Source organism: Amblyraja radiata, chromosome 12 (assembly GCF_010909765.2).
Source record: "Amblyraja radiata isolate CabotCenter1 chromosome 12, sAmbRad1.1.pri, whole genome shotgun sequence".
Taxonomy (NCBI): Eukaryota; Metazoa; Chordata; class Chondrichthyes; order Rajiformes; family Rajidae; genus Amblyraja; species Amblyraja radiata.
The window spans coordinates 33,033,784-33,053,920 of record NC_045967.1 but is presented as its reverse complement, the minus strand read 5'-3'; the positions used below and the strand labels follow the sequence as shown (position 1 = coordinate 33,053,920).

At 42.8% G+C, this 20,137-nt stretch overlaps 1 protein-coding gene across 3 annotated transcripts in view; it reads right to left on the bottom strand.

Moving 5' to 3' along the window:
- The window catches only part of drp2 (dystrophin related protein 2), a 104,438-nt gene extending 91,013 nt beyond the window's left edge, over nucleotides 1-13,425 (bottom strand). For 2 of the 3 annotated variants that reach the window (XM_033030421.1, XM_033030420.1), the window contains exon 1: nucleotides 13,092-13,421. The gene's annotated coding sequence lies outside the window, so the exon portion shown is untranslated. Of the gene's footprint in view, nucleotides 1-13,091 lie in introns of all 3 variants that reach the window. The other variant, XM_033030423.1, reaches the window with a different exon arrangement.
- Nucleotides 13,426-20,137: the final 6,712 nt, after the last annotated feature.

Sequence of the window (20,137 nt, the reverse complement as noted above, 5' to 3'; positions counted from 1 at the left end):
GGCCGTGGCAGCTTTGACTGTCCGGAGTCGCCTTCCAGAGGGAAGTGATTCAAAGAGTTTGTGGCCAGGGTGAGAGGGGTCAGAGATGATCTTGCCCGCTCGCTTCCTGGCCCTTGCAGTGTACAGTTCATCAATGGAGAGAAGGTTGCAGCCAATAACCTTCTCTGCTGATCGGACCATTCGCTGCAGCCTCCAGGTGCCGTGCTTGGTGGCTGAGCCAAACCAGACCATGATGGAGAAGGTGAGAACAGACTCTATGATGGCCGTGTAGAATTGGACCATCATTGCCTGTGGCAGATTGTGCTTTCTCAGCTGCCGTAGGAGGTACATTCTCTGTTGTGCCTTTTTGACTGTGGAGTCGATGGTAGCCCCCACTTAAGGTCCTTGGAGATGATGGTTCCCAGGAACTTAAAATACTCCACAGATGTGACTGTGGTGTTGTTGATGGTGAGTGGGGTGAGGGGAGGGGGAGCTCTCCTAAAGTCTACAATCAATTCCACTGTCTTAAGAGCATTGAGCTCTAGGCTGTTGCGATGGCACCAGGACGTCAGCCATGACACTTCCTGTCAGTAGGCAGATTCTTCCCCATCCTGGATCAGTCCAATCAGGGTTGTGTCATCCGCAAACTTGAGAAGCTTGACAGAGATGTCTGTGGAGGTGCAGTCGTTGGTGTAGAGAGAGTAGAGGAGAGGAGAGAGTACGCAGCCTTGCGGTGCTCCTATACTGAACTTTTGCGGGTCCGAGATGTGCTTTCCTAGCCTTACATGCTGCTTCCTGTCTGTCAGGAAGCTGATGATCCACCAACAGAGGGGTTCAGGCACAGTCAACTCGGAAAGTTTGGAGTGTAGTAGCTCTGGCACAATGGTGTTGAATGCAGAGCTAAAATCAACAAACAGGATCCTCGCATAGGTCCCCTGGCGGTCTAGGTGCTGTCGGATGAAGTGCAGGCCCAGGTTGACTGCATCATCCACAGATCTATTGGCCCGATATGCAAACTGCAGAGGGTGGGCGGCGCGACTCTCGTCAGCAGCGGCCTCTGCAGTCCGTCTGTGTTTTATTATTTTTTGTCTCGTTTTTATGTAGTTTTTGTAATTTTTTTTTTGTTGGGGTATGTGTGTGGGGGGGTGGGGGGGGAGGGGGTAACTTTAAAATCTTTCCCCTGCACGGGAGACCCGACCTTTTCTTTGTCGGGTCTCCGTTGTCGTTGGGGCTGCAACGTGGAGCGGCCTCCAACAGGAACGACCTGGGGTTCCAGCTGCGGAGCTGCCGACTACTCACCATCACGGGGCTGGCTGAGTCCGGAGCGGGTGGAGCTGTGGTTGAGCGCTGCTGCCACCCGACCCCCGGAGATTCGGAGGCTGCAACTGCGGGTTTGGCGGACTGCGGCACCGGGAGCCCGCGGGTCCCTGCTGGGTGACCGCTTTTCGGGGCTTCCGCAACGGCGACTTCTCCCGCCCGAGTTGCGGGGTTGAAGAGCACCTGGAGCGGGTACTTACAGCACCGCCCCGCGCGGCTTGGAATGGCCGCGGGACTTTGCGAGCGCACGCCGGCGGTTCTAACACCAAGACCCGGTGCGCGACCTTGCATCACCCGGCGTGGCTTTAATGGCTGCGGGACAATCGCCATCGCCAGCCGGGGGCTTTGACTTTGACTCTGACTCTGACTCTGACATCGGGGGGGAGAGTGCAGTGGAGAGATAAGTTTTTTTTGCCTTCCATCACAACGATGTGATGGATGTTTGTGTAAACTGTGTTGTGTCTCGGGTCTTTTTGTTTTGTAATGTATGGCTGCAGAAACGACATTTCGTTTGGACCTCAAGGGGTCCAAATGACAATAAATTGAATTGTATTGTATTGTCCAGCAGGGAGTTTGTGATATTTTTCAGCTTGGCCAGCACAAGCCTTTCGAGTGTCTTCATGACTACAGAGGTCAGTGCGACAGGCCTGTAGTCATTAAGACAAGTAATCCTTGCCTTTTTGGGTACAGGGACAACAGTGGAGACTTTGCAGCAGGCAGGAGCAGTACATGTTTGCAGGGACTGATTGAAAATGTCTGTATAGACCGATGCCAGCTGTTTGGCACAGAGCTTAAGAGTAGTGGGAGAAAAATTGTCAGGACCTGGAGATTTCTGGCTTTTTTGTGCTCTGAAAAGCCTCTCCACCTCCTCTATTTTTATTGTTGATATTGGATGTGATGTTGTGCAGCACAGAGGATGTGGCTGATTGGGTGTGAAGCGGTGATTAGAGGTGGGTGGGAAGGGCCCAGTCTTTGCAGACTGAGGTCAGGCTGGTGAGTGCGTGTGAAGTGTTGGTTGAGGCGGGAAATGGCCCAGTCTTTTCATACTGGAGGTACACAAAATTGCTGGGGAAACTCAGCGGGTGCAGCAGCATCTATGGAGCGAAGGAAATAGGCGACGTTTCGGGCCGAAACCCTTCTTCAGACTGGAGTCCTGCTTTAAGTAGGTGTGAAGTGGTGAATGGGAAGGAGAGGGTGCAGGGTCCATTCTTTGTAGGACTGGCTGTGTTGGTTGGGGATGGGGGGAGGGGGTACCAGAGTTACGTTTCTGGTTTTCAAACCTGCAGTAAAACTCATTCAGGTCGTTGGTCAGCTGACGATTGTCCAAGGAGCGGAGTGCTTTCCTCTTGTAACTGGTCATTTCTTGCAAGCCCTTCCAAACTGAAGAAGAGTCACTAGCTGAGAACTTGCTCCTCAACTGCTCGGGAGTGGTGTGCGTGATCCTCGTCGCCGGAGTCGGGCGAGTGCTCCAGAGCGCTTCCCACGGGTCCTCCTCCGTCTCAAGACCTTGAACGCAGCCACAGCCCTGCCGACGAGTATGTCCAAATAATTCAGCGAGTGAGAGAAATCCGGAACGATGTTTGGAGGTACTGTATGTCCGATGTTTATGAGTAGCTCTTTCGTGAAAGTAATCTTTGTAGGGTTTTCACAGACGACACAAACGGACAAACACATACAAAACAGCAAGGAGCTGTACACCGTGGCCGCCATCGTCGGTGCCAGCAGCAGAAAGCAGCAGGAAGCAGCATTTATAGCCATTTATGGCTAGTAAAGTGAAAGGGCCAGTGGCTATCTTTTCCCACTTACTTTTGAACTGCCTCAATATATCTCCGACTTGAATATCCTCCATACATTTCATGCAGCTGAAGGAATACTACTCACCTACCACAACGGGAATAGGTGGTTGATTGATAGCATCTGCTGACACAAATATCTGTTCATTCCTTCCCTCTGGCTCTGACATCGTGGCCTGCTGGGGCTTGAGACCGAGTGTGTGGCACGCGCTGTCTCCATGGTGAGCGCTGTGAACCTGCGCCTAAAAAAGGCCTGTGGCTCTGTCTTAGTTGTGTAGGCCTGGTGCTCCAACCCACCTCAGTATAGCGGTTTCAGCCACTAACTTGTTTGGGATGATATCCTTAGACAGCAGTGCTAAGGCGTCTTGTTGCACTTCAGAACGTTGTGTTCCATCCACCGACCTCGCAAACACCTGAATTCCCTGCTGAATTTTCAGCGGCACATCTCTTCTTGTTTCTTGGTTTGTCAATTTTTTGGAAATCAAACCCACGTTGAAACAAGAAGCACCGTTCCTGCAAAAAAAACCTCACATCACCATTAAACATTGACAGAGTATTTCCGAATGCATCCGTATCTCGCGCCATGCGACGACGTATTGATGCGCATGCGGGCTGGCGGGTTCTTCACGTTGTCTCGTCACAAGACTTTGAAATAAAATTACCCTTTCACTCCCATTACTTAAGCTACTGCTTTTAAACAGGAAAAATCAGTAATTTTATTTGACATTGTCACAGTAATTGTCACTAGTGGGGTGCCTCAGGGATCTGTGTTGGGTCCTTTGTTGTTTGTCATGTACATCAATGATCTGGATGAAGGGGTGGTAAATTGGATTAGTAAGTATGCAGATGATACCAAGATAGGGGGTGTTGTGGATAATGAAGAGGATTTCCAAAGTCTACAGAGTGATTTAGGCCATTTGGAAAAATGGGCTGAAAGATGGCAGATGGAGTTTAATGCTGATAAATGTGAGGTGTTACACCTTGGCAGGACAAATCAAAATAGGACATACATGATAAATGGTAGGGAATTGAAGAATACAGTTGAACAGAGGGATCTGGGAATAACCGTGCATAGTTCCTTGAAGGTGGAATCTCATATAGATAGGGTGGTAAAGAAAGCTTTTGGTATGCTAGCCTTTATAAATCAGAGCATTGAGTATAGAAGCTGGGATGTAATGTTAAAATTGTACAAGACATTGGTGAGACCAAATCTGGAGTATGGTGTACAATTTTGGTCGCCCAATTATAGGAAGGATGTCAACAAAATAGAGAGAGTACAGAGGAGATTTACTAGAATGTTGCCTGGGTTTCAACAACTAAGTTACAGAGATAGGTTGAATAAGTTAGGTCTTTATTCTCTGGAGCGCAGAAGGTTAAGGGGGGACTTGATAGAGGTCTTTAAAATGATGAGAGGGATAGACAGAGTTGATGTGATCAAGCTTTTCCCTTTGAGAATAGGGAAGATTCAAACAAGAGGACATGACTTCAGAATTAAGGGACAGAAGTTTAGGGGTAACATGAGGGGGAACTTCTTTACTCAGAGAGTGGTAGCTGTGTGGAATGAGCTTCCAGTGGAAGTGGTGGCGGCAGGTTCGTTGGTATCATTTAAGAATAAATTGGATAGGCATATGGATGAGAAGGGAATGGAGGGTTATGGTATGAGTGCAGGCAGGTGGGACTAAGGGAAAAAAATTGTTCAGCACGGACTTGTAGGGCCGAGATGGCCTGTTTCCGTGCTGTAATTGTTATATGGTTATATGGTATGGTAATTTTTAATTCAGCAAGTAAAACTGCCTTTAGCTTTATAGATCTTAAGAGCAGAATTGCTTTCAGAAAATCTAACTAAATTTTGTACATTATCATCTGGTAATTTACAGTAGTTTTCTTCACAAAAAAAAATCTGGTATGAGACTTCTAAAACATGCTGCTGGTTTTTAACACTGCTCTTTGACAAGATCTTATAAAATATTCTTAAACAATTTCCCATTCACTTATTCCTGTTTTTAATAACAGGATTACAACAGCTCCACTCCATTCTCAGCAAATAACTGAAATATTTATGGAGCTCCAAAAAAATTACTCATGCAAGAAATTCACTCATTGTAGATTCTATGATATATCTTATTTGTTCCGCATACAGGACTTCTTTTGACTGATGATCTATCAATGTTTTAAGAAAGAGGAGCAGGAACAGACCATTCAGCCTTTCCATCACGGTCTACGGTTGAACAAGATTGTCTACCTCAGCACCATTTCCCTGCCCTATTCCCATGTACATTTATTCTTCTAATATCCTGAAATTCATTGACCTCTGCTTAGAATACAATCAATGGATGAGCCACAAAGAGTGGTGGGTGTATGGAATGAGCTGCCGGAGGACATAGTTGAGGCAGGTACTATTGCAACGTTTAAGAAATATTTAGACAGGTGCATGGATAGGACAGGTTTAGAGGAATATGGGCCATACACAGGCAGGTGAGATTACTGTAGATGGGATATGTTGATCGGTGAGGGCAAGTTGGGCCAACGGCCTGTTTCCATGCTGCAAGACTATGATTTAAAGATTTACTGTCCTCAGCCCCTTATTTTGACAGTGACAACTACTTCTAGACAACTCCGTTTATTTTTGTATCTTTTGTATTAGGCCCTCCAATAATTTAATATAATTCTTTTTTTGTGCTGGAATACTGAGGCCCAGCTAACCTAATCTATTCTCATTTGGCAGACATGCCGTCCCAGGAAACAGTGGCAAGTCTTCACTGCACTAATTCTATAGCAGATCTACCCTTTGTTTGGTAAGGGCACTAAAATTATAAACAGCACTCCAGGTGTGGAGGGAAACAGTCAGCCTGCCAACCTGAGAATGGCCCGTTTACTCTTTGTTTTCTATCTATTTAACCAACTCTCAAACCACACTAGTATTTTAACACTAATTCTCTCTCCCAACCTACTGAATAGAATCTAATCAAAAGCCTTCTGAAAATCTAAGTACAACATTTCCACTGGTTCACTTTCATCACTGGAACCATTTGTAGTGATTACTTTAATACTGCATGAGGTGCATCTCTAATTTCCTTGTTTGTACCAAGACCAAAATCACTGGAAACAAACCTGTGCTCAATCAACCTAAACTCAATCTGAAATGTGTTTGCAATCTGTATATACAAATGCTGATATAGGTAATGCATATAATACATGATATTTATTGCATGTTATATGGTTACTATTTATATTCCTTGCTTTAAGCAAAACAATATAATTCTTAGCAACTTATTGGTGAATAGATTTTCTCTTATTATAATGATCTGATAACAAGGTTATAATAATGGAAGACTTCCCATTCATAAACCTAAAGGTATCTTAAGTGTTATTAATCATTGAATACCCTTATATTACAGCATTGAGTGTAGTCTTACTGGACTGCTATTATTTTTCTGGATAAATCAATCAATAAGTAAGCATAGGTTTGCTTGGTGTGAGAAGAGGAAAGCAAAGACTCTTTTGGTTAAAAACTGCATATATGAGTTGCTGTATTGTTGAGGGTATATTTCCTCTCTTCCGATCCGATGAAGAGGAGATTACGATGAGCATGAATCCGATATAAACACCCACAAACATGAGTATAAACACCCACAAAGGTATCTTTTCAAGTTTGAAAACGCATATCTCCAGATTCAGGAACAGTTTCTTCTAAGCAGTTGTCAAGCAACTGAACCTCTCATCAGCTAAAGTGCGATCCTGACCTCGCATCTACCTCATTGAAAACTGTAGAAATGCTTTAAATCGGCCTTCAATGTTATATCTTTGTGCTAAATGCTGTACCCTTCATCCTTTATTTGTGCACTGTGGGTGTATACATGTATAGTCTTTGACTGAATAGCACACAAACAAAAGCTTTTCACTGTACCTCGGTACAAATGACAATAATAAACTAAACTAAACTAAACTTTTCATGAATTCACTGTTTTTACACGATTCTACTCTGCTATCCATGCTATCCATTTGTTTCACCCATTTGTTTTGTCCCTCAATAAGCACAACTCTGACTCCTATTTACAATTTTACAACTTCAATTCCATCCAAATGCTATCCACCATTGGTGCAACAGTGTAGAACATCATTGCTTGGAACAAGGCCACCTAATAAAATTTCTAGCTGAGCATTGATGTAAGTGCTGATCTTCATGATCCCTGTGCACCATCCCTTTTACAGAGCTCGGAAACGTCATCGGGAGTTGAACAATGTCCTGTGGGATAGGTACTGCAAGAGATCAGAAGAAACATCCATCTGTCCCTCTATGTCTGTCCCTCTCTTTGGGTGAATACACAATCTTGTTCTGCGGCTAATTTGAAGGCTCTGGGAATTATCTTAATAGATTCGGCAATTGACATGAAAGAACAAGCAGCTGGCAAAGAGGAATGGGCTTTCAGCAGCTTGCCAAGTGCCATATTTTAAAGTTGAACAAATTACATGGTTTTCAGATCTGACTGCAGAAAGACCAGTGCTAAATCCTAGTGCATTACAAACGAGCTTGTATTACTTCTCTGCAGCACAGAATATTCAGATTTATATCTCCCTATTCACACTGACCTTAAAAACACCACATGTTCACATCATAATCACACCATATTTGGACCACAGATCTAACCAGTTGTGCATGTTTGGTCCAACATATTTTATAGCGCTTATATTATTAAAATAAAATTCACATTTAATGCCTGCATCGATTATTTCAAGATCATCAACATTCAAGTTAAAATGTTCGAAAAGAAAATAATTATTTTTGTGCATGGACCTCGAAAAGCTATTCTGAATTAATAAGGAAGAGCAAGAAAGAAAATGTACCGAATGAGCAAATAGTTTTCATAGACTGTATATGTGGTAGGCGTTATGATTAATTTCTGGTATAATTTGTGAGAATAAAGTTTATGAATTATTATGTTGAATGAGTACCTGATAAGTTTTTGAATTAATTATAATGAATGTAATTTTGCATAAACCTTGTAAATATATCTCATGCGGTTTTGATTAGCACATTCAATATTGTCTTAGGCCACTTCTGCTGAATTATGTAAGGTCAATTTTTCACTTAATGTGAATGAGCAAATAGTTTTAATATTTTAATATTAAAATATTAAAACATTTTCCTTTCATACAATTTGATTAATCTGTGACAGAAACACAGTCTGAGGGAATGAAACCCATTTGTCATTTGAAGTGTACAATCCTGAAATGACAATAACATTTAATTTTCTTCACTCGTGTTATTTGATCTGTACAGTATCTGGCATCTTCCACCATTATTGTATGATAAACTGTAATACATTTTGCATTATGCACAGCACGGTCATTGGTCAAAATACCCTGATAAATAAACCAGAGACCCAACTAATAAATTGAAGTTATGCAAGAGCAAATTTATAGCATGACATTAAGTACATGTATTTCTTGAGAAAATGTCACTTACTGCCATTATATACATTTTCTCAATGGACGAAACAAATGAAACAAAATCCTGACTCTGAGATCTCATCTCCAAACAAGCAACAAGAAATTGTTCTGTCCTTGAAATGATCGTGCCTCTCATTTCTGTACCTTCTGAACAAGGAGAATGGTTATTTGGCATTAAGTCCAGACCATCGTGCCCATTTAGTGGAAACCATTACAGCTCAATCAACAAACAGCTTCCAGCAAAAAGAGAGGAAATGCTTTCTAATCGGAATTAACTACCAGATAAAACAATGTCCCGAATTGAGCCTTCTTTTCTCAGTCTTGATGCTCTATTTATTTCAGCATAATCACCCAACTTTATGAGATACCTGGAGAACTAGGCTGTAACAAATTTAGGATGACTCATCCAGGGTTCTTGCAGTGCATGAATCATCATGCTCTACAGAATATTCAATCATGTGCCTAGTGTTTGTTACACTTTTAGCCTTCAATTCGGTTCTATTCCGTAAGCAGCTTGTACTTAAAATAGATACTCACATAACTGATTTTACTTTTCTGGGGCAATCGAGGAGCAAAAGTCTAAAATACAATCATGGAATTTGCAGGATGGGTTCCAATCCTGGGAATGGGATATTCGATCTAATCCCAGATTTGTATAGAGGCAAGTCTGGTTTGATTTGGATGCGGATCATTTAGGGGTCGTTGAAGTACTCCCTCAAAAGCAAGTATGTCCTGCTTTAGATAAGGAAACCCAGAAGTTAAAACATATCCTCTGTTGCAGGCACAAGATGTAACCTACACGGGATGTAAGTTCAGTTCTGTCGACTACATATTAACTGTACTTGATCATGTGGTTCCCAAACCTCAGACCATAGTTGCTGCCCATAGTCTCTGTTCTCCTGTGTTTACATTTTTTGGATGGAGAAGGCTGAATAATTTGACCCTCAGTGGTGGAACAGGCCATCCAGAAACAATGGGCCTCAGCTGACATGTTGCTGAGGTCTCACTACAGAGCTCCCCGATGGTATTAGACTGTCCTTAATAGTTTTTAAATGTGTTTGATAATCAGACATTTAACTACAAGATAAACAGGTTTTTTTTAAGACCATAGAGCTGTGGAATCATGTGGAACTGTAAAGCACAGGGACAGGTTCTTCAACCCACAATGTCTGTGCCAAACATGATGCCAAGATCAACTATTATCTGCCTGCATATAATCCATATCTATGTGTCTGTCCAAAATCCCTTAAATGTCAGTATTGTATCTGCCTCCACTACCACCCCAGGCAGCGCGTTCCGGCTCTCACCACCCTCTTTGTATGAAACTTGCCCCGCACATCTGCCTATTTAAAACCCCCTCACCTGTATCCAGCTACCACATGCCAGGCTTCGTCCTGCCCCTCCGCTCTTCCAGCTTTCCCGTTCCCTGCCATAATCAGTATGTACTAGGATCCCAACCAGCAGTGCTGCTTGATCTGCTGCTGACTTACTCCCGCACTGTTTTCTTTTTGTAAACTAGCATCTGCCGTTCCATTTTTTTTACATGAAAATAAATATATTTAAGAATGGAAAAGGGACATTGTCTCGCGAGAGCGAAACATAAACACTATATTTACATTTTTGGCTCAGAGATCCCTGATTGTTTTCCTCACAGGATTATTTCATATTAATTTATTCCAAAAAATTCCAGCCATAACTCCTGCAATTTCCTCCCCTGTTTCTGGCAAATGCACAAGCTGTACTACTCTCAGTTATGGTTCGAGGTGATCTGCCCAAAAGCAAAGATCAGCATGTCAAATTAAGATGACCTTTAAAAGATGTTGAAGAATAAATAACTACAGGTGCTGGGAATCCAAAATGAAAACAGAAAGGGCTGGAAATTTTGAAGTGTTGAGAGAGAAGTGGGAATAATGTTTCAAGTCCATGAAAGGTCATTAACCTGAAGCATTGGGCAGCACAGTGGTGCAGCGGTAGAGTTGCTGCATTACAAAGCCAGAGACCCGAGTTCATTCCTGACTGGCCAAGTTAATACAATTAATCATATTCCATTTTTTGACCCTGTATAAAGCTGATGTTTGGCAATATAAATTTGCTCCACTTTTTGTACACCATTACTGTGAAACCCACTAAGCAGGAACTGTGTATTGGAAGTTCCTGCTCAGTTTGTACACAACTGTTGCCTCAAAGTATCTGGATCCATAACTACAGTTAAATCCTTAACCTGTAACTTATCTGCCAAATTTTCCCTACCTAACCACAATTTCAACACTTACTTTGACAAGGTATTCTATTTAAAGTGAATGGCGCATTAAATTAAATCACAGATACATATGTAATTAGAAGCATTATTATTTCACAACGTGCAGCTGAGATATTTAATAGCTTTGCAGCTAAAGATTAAACTGTCTAGATGGACATAGCTGTGAGAATAGTGGACCTAGGCTGGAATGCCAGGCACAGACTTGAAATCAATGGAAGTGGACATGGAGACTTAAATTAGAGATAGAATGCAGATGGCTTGCTGCAGTTTATAAGGGGGTTAACTTGCAAGGCGTGACAGTTTGAGCAATTAGGTGTCAAAAAACTCTTAAAGAATTTCAGCAGCATTCAGAGGAAGCAAAGGTGGAAATATGAGGTTTGCAATGTGGTTAGATTGTTGCGCTTGAACTTCATCATTAGCCTTAGTTATTCTCGTTGCTTGATGTAATCTGTCTTAAGAGGTTTGAAAATTGTGGTTTCTTGAGTCTCAGTTCCTTCACACTACAGGTCGTCTCTGAGTTACGAATGCCCGACTTATGGACACCACTACATATGAATGAGCTCCCATAATATTATTATATTCAAAAGTCTGACGTACATACTGAATGCCTATGAATGGCAGAATTATTCTCCTCTCATTCTTCACTTTAAGAAATCAGTTTCATGTGCCTTTGATGCCATTCCTTACAATACTGGTCGTGTGATTACTATATTGAGTGATTTTGAGTATTTTCCAACTTACGAACAAAATTAATTTATAAACATCTGCATAAAGGGAACCTTCACCTGTATATCTGTCAACATATCATTTCTAAAGTCAAGTCTTGGGAAGGGTCAAGAGTGAGGACAGTGATGGATAGATTTATAGAAATTAAGGGTATTGAAGGATATGTGCAGGCAAGATGAGCTGAGGGAAAAAAATCAACCGCAACTTTACTGAATGGTGGATCAGGCAAGAGGGGCTGATTGTTATTTCCTCACATTAACCAGGTAAGCGTGCACACATTGTATGAATCAATCATCTCGATTTCCAGCATGATCCTGAGCCCAGGATCCCCAATGAAAATGCCAGTTCCTGATTTCTCCAATAGAGATGCTGTCATGGACAGTTTAATGCCAGTCCCCAGTTGCTAATCTCATAGAAAATGGGTGCACGAGAAGGCCATTAGGCCCTTTGAGCCAGCACTGCCATTCAATATGATCATGGCTGATCATCCAAAATCAGTACCCCGTTCCGTTCTCCCTATATCCCTTAATTCTGTTAGCCCTAAGAGCATTATTTAACTCTCTCTTGACAACATCCAGTGAATTGGTCTCCACTGCCTTTTGTGGCAGAGAATCCCAGATTCACAACTCTCTGGGTGAAAACGTTTTTCCTCATCTCTGTCCTAAATGGCCTACCCATTATTCTTAATGGAGAGAGGAATGTGTGTATATAAGAGTGAAGAGGGGTGGTCAGATGCCACTGCGATCTGACCCCCTACACATTCCAAGAGGGCAGAGCCCAAGGTGGTGCCCAAGCAATGCTGCTCTTTGTGCGCTGGTCACAGAAGTGGATGTGCAATCACGCTTTACAATCGCTCCACTCTGTGAAATCTCTAGCAGGTACCATCGCAACGTTTAAGAAACATTAAGACAGGTAGATGGACATACACAAAATGCTGGAGTAACTCAGTGGGACAGGCAGCATCTCGGGTGAGAAGGAATGGGTGACGTTTAGGGTCGAGACCCTTCTTCAGTCTGAGGTGCTGCCTGACCCACTGAGTCACTCTTCCCTCACCCAGCCATTGACTGCCCAACGGGCAGCCTCCCACTTGCTCCACCAACCCACACACACATGCCCCATGAACCGTCCAACTGCTGACCGTCGATCTTTTGCCCATCCCCACCTTCTGACCTAATGGTCTCCGATGCTTATTCCCTTGACTTTTGCCTATGACCACTAACCAAACCCAGCTTCTGTAAGGAGTTTAATTCTGAAAATGTGCAGTGCTCAGTCACTTGCACCCAAGATGTAAATTAAGTTTTTAGCAGAGGACCAATATCCATACTGGTTACAGACATCCTTTTCATGCACCCATCATGTCTACTTCATATGGTCTAGTAGAATTTCTAGGCATTAATACATGATCACTATATAATGACCCCGAGCTTTCCACCACCTTTTTAGTCTCATTAATGGTAGATAGCTCACAATTCATAATCCCTTAAGAATCTTAAAATAACTCACAATTCATCATAAGACATGAGGAACAAGACAGACCAACTGGACTTACACTCAGCAAAACTCACCACTTAGAAGTCTGGCTGTGTCAAATCACGAGTTGCTTTGTTTTTCTCATCCACCTTGTGTTTGTATAGAATCTACACATGCTGATACTCAGAATCATTGTCTCCATCCTTGAGCAGGCAATGACATTCTCATATGTGTTTTTCATGTTGATGCTGACTGTCCTTTCCCTTGTTTGCAGATTTATGACATTCTCCTTCCCCTTAAGCCTCCACGTATTTGGGTGAACCTCCTCACGCTGGCACTGAGCCTATGCAGCCTCCAGTCTCAGCACTTTCAACTGACAGTGCTATTCTTTATCCTTTATCTCTGCAGTCGATTCTTGCTTCCTATCCAGATCTGTGGAGCCTTGTTAACATTTGTAAGCAAGAATGTACGAACATATATAGGCCATTCAACCCTCAGTGTTGTTCCTATTCATCTTTTTCTGGTCATGCACTTCGATTTACCATGTTATCCGATTTTAACCATTTACAAATATTTGGATTCGGTTTAAGAAACGAAATAGGCAAACCTTTGGATCTTGTGAAATGTGATCTGATTTGCTCTCAGTTAAAGAAGTTCTCTGTTACAGAAATCACGTCGCCACAAACTTCTGCGCATATCTTACCATAAATATTATGGCTACTTCCATCTCTCAGATTTAGATTGGTTGATTGATTGAAGGATACAGCATGGATATAGGCCCTTCGGCCCAAGGAGTCCACACCGACTACAGATCATCTGTTCACACTACTTCTATACAATCCCACTTTTGGATCCACTCTCTGCACTCGAGGGGCAATTTACAGAGGCCAATTAATCTACAAAACTACATGTCTGTGGAAGATGGGAGGAAACTGGGGCTCCCAGAGGAAACCCACATGGTCACAGGAAGAACATGCAAACTCCACACAGACAGCACGTGAGGTCAGGATCAAATCTGGATCTCTGGCGCTGTGAGGCAGAGCTCTCTATCAGCTGTGCCGTGATGCCGCCCAAAAATCTAGTAGTTTAGTTACTGATATTTTAACATCGGATTCATTTACTGACTTGAATTTCAAATATTTTTCTGCCACAGGATTTGAACTCATGCCTTTGGTTTCTAGTCCAGTAACCTAACCACTACAGTGTCATACTAAACTTATATTTCTGACAGATCATGCATTTCCAGGTGCAGCCAATTTATTTTTAATTGTGAAATAATATGAAAAAGTTCAAAATCTGTATGCAGTAGCCAGAGCACTTTAAAGGGACTCTTGGTTTCCGACTTGGAATCTAATTAATTTCAAAATAGTATAAATACTAAACTTACTTTATATTTGGACCCAACACTTGTGATAAGAAGACTTTGAAATGACACCAGCTGAGTTCCATCAGAAAACACTATAACCTACGTTCACACTAATATAAAAAGTTATTTCCGGTATAAATCAGGTCCTGAATGAATCTGATAACTAGTCCCTAATGAAACAGCTATTATAATGCTTATTTCTAAAGGTGCAGTATGTAAACTGAAGAATAAATCTGAGGATTACAGTGTAAATATTACTTGTAAATATAATTTTCAAATAGGCAGTACCATTGCTTTTGAAAATTGAGAACTTCCATTACCTATTTCTGATCCCTATATTGTATCAGTTCTTCACTAAAGTCACTGTTAGCAGAGCAGTGCAGGTTATTAAAAAGTTATGCTAAATGAAGGTGCAACACTTCCTACCATAAAACAGCCAATTTAAAATGGTCATATCATTTGATGAGCTGCACCCTCCCAAAATGAGTAAATCATACATTCATACAATAATGAACAGATTAGGACAAATTTCTGATGTAAAATTTCAGAAAGTGCCTCAGGTGCAAAGCAATCTCAGACCAATTTGAATCTTGTCAACAAAATTCCTGCTACGAGAACACAGACACATTAAAAATGTGAATATTAGTGGGAAGAAAGAGTGGAAACTTCGCCTTCACATACTTCTGATGAAGGATAAGGACAGGGGAGGCATCTTACTCTAACCGAAAAATAGTCAATACCTTTCTGTTCAGACGCAAAGTGTTTGGAGTAAAGCGGTGGGTCAGACAGCATCTCTGGAGAACATGGAAAGACGAAGTTCCAGGTCGGGACCCTTCTTCAGGATAATTACAAGCTGAAGAAGGGCCCCGACCCAAACGTCAACTATCCATGTTCTCCAGACATGCTGCCAAACCTGCTGAGGTAGTTCATAAGTTACAGTAGTAGAATTAGGCCATACACCAAAGACTGTGCGGCTACGATGGTGCAGCGGTAGAGTTGCTGCCTTACAGCGCTTGCAGTGCCAGAAACCCGGATTCGATCCCAACTACGGGGGCTGTCCGAACAGAGTTTGTACTTTCTCCCCGTGACCACTTGGGTTTCTCCGACATCTTCGGTTTCCTCTCACACTCCAAAGACGTACAGGTTTGTAGGTTAATTGGCTTGGTGTATATGTAAATTGTCCCTAGTGTGTGTATGATAGTGTTAGTGTGCAGGAATCGCTGGTCGGTGCGGACTCAATGGGTCGAAGTGCCTGTTTCCGCGCTGTATCTCTAAACTAAACTAAATTTGACACATCAAGTCTGATTCAATCATGGCTGATCTATCTTTCCCTCTCAACTCCATTCTCCTGCCTTCTCACCATAACCCATAACACCTGTACTAATCAAGAATCTATTACGCCCCTGTCCCACTTAGGAAACCTGAACGGAAACCTCTGGAGACTTTGTGCCCCACCCAAGGTTTCCGTGCGGTTCCCGGAGGTTCCCGGAGGTTTTTGTCAGTCTCCCTACCTGCTTCCACCACCTGCAACCTCCAGCAACCACCTGCAACCTCCGGGAACCGCACGGAAACCTTGGGTGGGGTGCAAAGTCTCCGGAGGTTTCCTAAGTGGGACAGGGGCATTAATCTCTTCTTTAAAAATATCCATTGACTTGGCCTCCACAGCCTTCTGCGGCAATGAATTTCACAGATTTACCATCCGCTAACTAAAGAATTTCCTCCTTATCTCCTTTCTAAAGGTGTGTCTGAGGCTATGGATTCAGGTCCTCAACTCTACCACCTGTGGAAACATTCTCTCCCCATCCACTCTATCCAAGCCTTTCACTATTCAGTAGATTTAATGAAGTTCCCCCTCATCCTTCAAAACTCCAGCGAGTACAGGCCCAGTGCCTTCAAACACTCATCATATGTTAAATGTGGAGGCCGTCAATGGATATGTTTTAAGGCAGAGATTCCAAATCCATTATAATCATGCTTTGGGAAATAAATGGTGGGAATTAGATATTAGGTAGGATTTGCGAGCAAAACCCACATTTGCTCTTATGACATTATGTCTAAAAAGGTATTTGCACAATGGGACTGCCAGCAGCTGTCAAACTATTTACAGCAAACTTTGTGAGAAATGATTCTATACATTGGTGGTGTGAGCAATGTGAGGTTGTCATATTGATACTTGTCAGCTATCAATTTCTTATGGAGAGAGTGTGAGATTTGTTAGTATGACATACCAATTTCTGCTAGTTATTGTGTTTACATGATGAGAAATATTGTTGTGTCTCTCTGGTATCCTCCAACTGCTCTGTGGATATGGCGATTGTCTGAGAAAGCAGAACACAATGATGCTGGTGCTGCAGTGCTTCAAACAAAATGACTATATCAAGGTGTAGAAACAAGGAACTGCAGATGCTGGTTTACAAAAAAAAGACACAAAATGCTGGAGTAACTCAACAGGTCAGAAAGTATCCCTGGAGAACATTGATAGGTTGTGTTTTGAATCAGGATTTCTTCAGATTGATTGTGCGGGAGGGGGGTTGGAAGAAAGCTAGAAGAGAGGAGCGAAAGGGAAAACCGTGACAGGTAATCGGTCGACACAGGCAACAGATATTTTTGATGGGCCGATGGTTGGGCAGAGATGGGAGAAGGTGTGAGATAAAAGGATTAATGAGTTGCAAATTATGAAGCGAGATGAAGGGATATAGGTATAGGGGGAGGGGAGAAATAGGTGCATGTCTAGGTGGGGCATAGGAGGGGGGGGGGAGAAAGGGTGGGGGGGGGAAGAAAGGGGGCGGGGAGGGAGAAAGGGGAATGGAGTTGTTATGGTAACGTAAAACTAGAGAATTCAATGTTCATACTGTTGGTTGTAAGCTGCCAGATTGAATATGGTTGTTTCTCCAGGTTGTGCTTGTCCTTGGAGGGGGCCTAGGACAGAAAGGACAGTATAGGAGTGAGACAGGGAATTAAAATGGTTAATTACAGGGAGATATGGTAGTCCTTGGCAGACCGAGCACGTGTTTGGCGCAATGGTCAGAGTCTGCATTTGGTCTTGCCAATATACAGGAGGCCACATTGGGATCACCGAACGCAGTAGATGAGGTTAGAGCAGGTGCATATGAACTTCTGTCTCACCTGGAAGGACTGCTGGGGTCCCTGGATGGAGGCGAGGGAGGAGGCAAAGGAACAGGTGTTACATCTTCTACAGTTGCAGGGGAATGTACCTGCGGAGAGCTCATTTCAAGATAATGAGCTGCACCATTCATGTAGCTACAATGGTGAAAATACTGGTAACTGTCAACTAATTTATTTAAATGGCAGCATAGAAAGAAAATCTGTCTTGAAGCTGTCGTGGCACTGTAATTTCCTGTAAAGGATTATTAAAGGTATAATCAATCAATCAATCAATCAAAATTAATTATACCCCAATACCTGGGTCAATCACTGGAAAAAGTAACACCTCATCACCCAATCTTTGTACAGTACTAATGAGGGAATTATTCTTTATGGACAATAATATGGAAGATAGCAGTTCACATTGTACGTAATAAATATATTTAGACAGTGACTGCATAAGAAATATTAGCATTTCTGGTAATCACAAACTAATTATTCATTCTAAGAACTGTGGTGAACACTAGGATGTGGCAATGGAACTTACAGTATCCTATTTATTCTGCACATTGTGAACAGTGTGATATCAGCACTCATTAATATAATAAGAACAGAAAATGCTAGAAATAGTTGGTAGGTCAGGCAATGTCAGTGGAGAGAGAAATACATTTAATATTGACCTTTTGTCAGGTCGGAAAATTTTACAAAGCAGATCTTTTTTAGTTGCAGAGAAAGGGGAGGGGTGGACAGAACAAAGAGAATGCCCGTGAAACATGGAGACCTAGAGTTTATGAGGGTTGCTGCATTCTCCCTGTTGCTTTTTTAGGGCATCTGTGTGCCTCTGATGCGTGGGATTGTACTCCTCAATACCATGAATTCATGGTCATAAGTGATAGGAGTAGAATTAGGCCAAGTCGCCATTCAATCACAGCTGATCTCTCCCTCCTAACCCCACTAGCATCCCTAATGCTCTGTCTCCATTTGTAGCAATCATGGGTCAAATAGCTTTGAAGATAGCGGGTATGTTGGATGTTCAGAGACATCTTTGAGCACATCTTTGAGTCTTTTATTCCGCCAGCCTGGTGATCTATTTCCATTACTGAGTTCGGAAATGAATGACAGTTTCAGGAGTCTGCTCTCAGGCCTATGAATGATGTGGAATAGTGTAGCTGCTGAGTACAACTATGGCCTCAGCACTGGGGCTATTGGCCTGGGAGGTAAATCACGTCTGACGAATCTTATAGAATTTTTCGAGGAAGTAACTAGTAGAGTGGATAGGGGAGAACCAGTGGATGTGTTATATCTGGACTTTCAGAAGGCTTTCGACAAGGTCCCACATAAGAGATTAGTATACAAACTTAAAGCACACGGTATTGGGGGTTCAGTATTGATGTGGATAGAGAACTGGCTGGCAGACAGGAAGCAAAGAGTAGGAGTAAACGGGTCCTTTTCACAATGGCAGGCAGTGACTAGTGGGGTACCGCAAGGCTCAGTGCTGGGACCCCAGCTATTTACAATATATATTAATGATTTGGACGAGGGAATTGAATGCAACATCTCCAAGTTTGCGGATGACACGAAGCTGGGGGGCAGTGTTAGCTGTGAGGAGGATGCTAGGAGGCTGCAAGGTGACTTGGATAGGCTGGGTGAGTGGGCTAATGCATGGCAGATGCAGTATAATGTGGATAAATGTGAGGTTATCCACTTTGGTGGCAAAAACAGGAAAGTAGACTCTTATCTGAATGGTGGTCGATTAGGAAAAGGGGAGATGCAACGAGACCTGGGTGTCATGGTACACCAGTCATTGAAAATAGGCATGCAGGTGCAGCAGGCAGTGAAGAAAGCAAATGGTATGTTAGCATTCATAGCAAAAGGATTTGAGTATCGGAGCAGGGAGGTTCTACTGCAGTTGTACAGGGTCTTGGTGAGACCACACCTGGAATATTGCGTACAGTTTTGGTCTCCTAATCTGCGGAAAGACATTCTTGCCATAGAGGGAGTACAGAGAAGGTTCACCAGACTGATTCCTGGGATGTCAGGACTTTCATACGAAGAAAGACTGGATAGACTCGGCTTGTACTCGCTAGAATTTAGAAGATTGAGGGGGGATCTTATAGAAACTTACAAAATTCTTAAGGGGTTGGACAGGCTAGATGCAGGTAGATTGTTCCCGATGTTGGGGAAGTCCAGAACAAGGGGTCACAGTTCAAGGATAAGGGGGAAATCTTTTAGGACCGAGATGAGAAAAAAAAATTTCACACAGAGAGTGGTGAATCTGTGGAATTCTCTGCCACAGAAGGTAGTTGAGGCCAGTTCATTGGCTATATTTAAGAGGGAGTTAGATGTGGCCCTTGTGGCTAAAGGGATCAGGAGGTATGGAGAGAAGGCAGGTACAGGATACTGAATTGGATGATCAACCATGATCATATTGAATGGCGGTGCAGGCTCGAAGGGCAGAATGGCCTACTCCTGCACCTATTTTCTATATTTCTATGTTTTCTATGAGTGGGCACTGATATTGGCTTGTCCGTGCATCTTCAGCTCTGATAAAAATGCAATGATATGTTGTTGACTGCAGGCAAAAGTTGAAGCTTGCAGAGTAGGTTTTTTGTGCCCTTTTTGGAGAAATTCGACCATTTTGTCTCGGATGGTGTGAGGGAGAAGAGCACT